Below are 3,144 nucleotides of genomic sequence, written 5' to 3'. Positions count from 1 at the left end.
AAAGACATATTGGATGTAATGAACACAGGGACAGGTGGGGTCAGAAAGGAAGAGGAACATATAGCTCCCAAAAATCAATGAGACGTAGGTGATAAGTGAATGTAATGTTGCAAACTTCTTAAAAGTTACTTTGTTTCTGTTGCTACCAACTTGGGGTTACCATGTACTTGAATCTGTGCAGTGAATATCTGAGATCGGTATCTACACATAATCGGAAATGTCACTAAATTCTCCCAATAATTGCATCCATCATTAAATCCTTAAAATCAAGCATGCTAGTGGTTATGATAACATACAATAAAGTTAAGCAAAGAGTCTTCATGTGAGTTGAATTCTGTTTTAATCACTCTTTTATCAGTGGAAAATTACTGCACTGTCTAACAGTCGTTTCGTAATCTGATTCCCTTAGCATCACTTGATTTAATTCGACTACATTCCATTATCCTCGTTTTGTTGATGTTCAGCTTATATCGTCTTTTCAAAACACTGTCCATTCGTTCAACTGCTCTTCAAAGTACTTTGCTCTGTCTGACAGAATTACAATGTCACTGGGACACCTCAAGGTTTTTATTTCTTCACCCTGAATTTGAATTCCTACTTCAAACTTTTCTTCTGTTTCCTTTACTGTTTCCTCAATGCAGAGTAGGAATAACATCAGGGATAGGCTACAACTCTGTCTCACTCCCTTCCCTTTCATGTCCTCGACTCTTATTACTGCCACCTCATTTCTTTACACGTTGTAAACACCCTTGCCTGTATTTTACCCCAGCCACCTTTAGAATTTGAAAGAGACTATTCCAATCAACATTTTCAAAAGCTTTCTCGAAGTCTACAAATGCTAGAAACGTAGGTTTGCCTTTCCTTAACCTATTTTCTAAGATATGTCCTAAGGTCAGTACTGTCTCGCATGTTCCTACACTTCCCCAGAATACAAACTGATTTTCCCTAAGATATGATTCTACCAGTTTTTTTCATTATTCTGCACAAAATTCGCATTAGTATCTTGCAACCATAACTTATTAAACTGGTGGTTCGGCAATTTTCACACTTGTCAGCAACTGCTTTCTTTAGAATTGGAATTACCACATTCTTCTTTAAGCCAGAGGATATTTCGGCTCTCTCATACTTCTTGCACACTAGATGGAAGACTTTTGTCTACCAAGGACACCAGCAGTTCTGACGAAACATCTACTCCTGTCGCCTTGTTTCGGCGTAGATCTTTCAGAGCCCTGTCAAATTCTTCTCACAGTATCATATCCTCCATCTCATCTTCATCTACGTCTAATTTGATTTCTATTATATTGTTTTCAATTTCATCTCCCTTGTATAGACCCTCTACTTAACTCCTTCCACCTTTCAGCTTTCCACTCTTTGCTTAGTACTAATTTATCGTCTTAACCCTTGACATTCATACAGCTGCTTCTCCTTGCCCCAAAGGCCTCTTTAATTCTCCTGTTGGCGATATCTGTCTTTCCTCTACTACACTATGCTGCTAAATCCGTACATTTGTCATCTAGACATTCCTCCTTAGAAATTTTGTTCTTCCTGTTACTTTCATGTTCTAGACGTTTATATTGTCTTCCGCTTGCTTCATTTGCTGCATTTTTCAATTGTCCCCTGTCCTTAGTTAAATTCAACATCTTGTGTTACCCAAAGATTCCTAGTAGGCCTTGCGTTTTAACCCATTTGATTCTCTGTTGCCGTCGTTATTTCATCTCTTAAAACTATCTGTTCGTCTTCTACTGTATTCATTTCCCCTGTTCTCGTCAAAAGTTGCCTGACGCTCCCCTGACTCTCTCAACAACCTCTGGTTCCTTCAGCTTATCCAGGTCCCATATTAAGTTCGTACAGTTTTCTCAGTTCTTCAGTTTTATTCTACAGTTCATAACCAATAAATTGAAAGTGTGAAATTTCTGAAAATACAACTCAATAATAAATTTGTTTGGGAAAGGAAAATAACAGAATGCTGAAGCGCCCAAACCAGTCTGTAATTGTGATGTGAATTTTGTCAGACGTAGGAGATTTAAATATTAAAAAATCGCATACTTTGCCTACCTTCATTTCGTTATGTCATATGGGATCAAATTTTGAGCTTACTTGTCAAACCAAGCAAAAAATTTTAAAAGTACAATAGCTAGTAATAGACTCACTTGTGGTGTAAATTCAGGAATATCACGTAGAGACCTGTTCAAGGAACTGGATATTCTGACCACTGCTTCTCAGTATATTTATTCCTTAATGAAATTTGTAGTAAATGATATGTCTCTATTTCCAACCAATACTTCAATATGTATTATCAACACTAAGAATAAAAATAATCTACATAAAGTTCTAAAATCATTTACCTTGGTCCAAAAAGGGGCCCAATATTTAGGAACATGCATTTTCAATAAACTGCCAGCAACCATTACAAACTTGATTTCATATAAAGCACAGTTTAAAAAGAGTTTGACTTTCTTGGCATGCAGATCCTTGTACTCTATAGATGAATATCTTAATAGGGATTGTTAGAGCAGCTTAAGTAAAAAGGTCTGTTAGATTAGAGTTTCGATAGTGCTTGGTCGCAAAAGTCAAGATTAGGTATTCTGTGTATGATAAATTTATTGAAAGTGCGTAACTATGTTTCATTATGACAGTGTGTTACTTCTGTAAATATTATCAGTTCCACTTCACTGTAATGTATTTACATATTTTGACAATCTCCTGAAAACGATAAGGGAAGTGAGTATTATGTTCAAATGCTCTGTGGTTTTTGCGTTACTGTTTTTAACACATTCCGCACTTACGAGAATCGTCTCAGGTTTGAGTCTACCTAACGAAAACTGAAGCTTATCTAACCTAATCTAATGAGCAATATTAAGAGCCCATTGTTCACGTTTCCGATTTCCCTGAAGCAGTGTATAACACAAGAACACAGTACCTCATAATTTCCAGTTAATTAATTCCGTATTTTTGATGGAATTTCTTGGCTGTATAATAAATATACTTTGTTAGTTTCGTCAATGTTGGTTACTCAAAAAACCGTCATGTAATTATGAAAAACTATTGGAAAACATTTTCGCAGAATTTTCGAGTACAAACACTGGCAAAATAAGGGAAATTTCCATTCTATTAAAATCCGAAGAATATGTTTTAGGTATGAAA

This window comes from Schistocerca gregaria, chromosome 3 (assembly GCF_023897955.1).
Source record: "Schistocerca gregaria isolate iqSchGreg1 chromosome 3, iqSchGreg1.2, whole genome shotgun sequence".
Lineage (NCBI taxonomy): Eukaryota > Metazoa > Arthropoda > Insecta > Orthoptera > Acrididae > Schistocerca > Schistocerca gregaria.
This window is presented reverse-complemented; position numbering follows the sequence as displayed.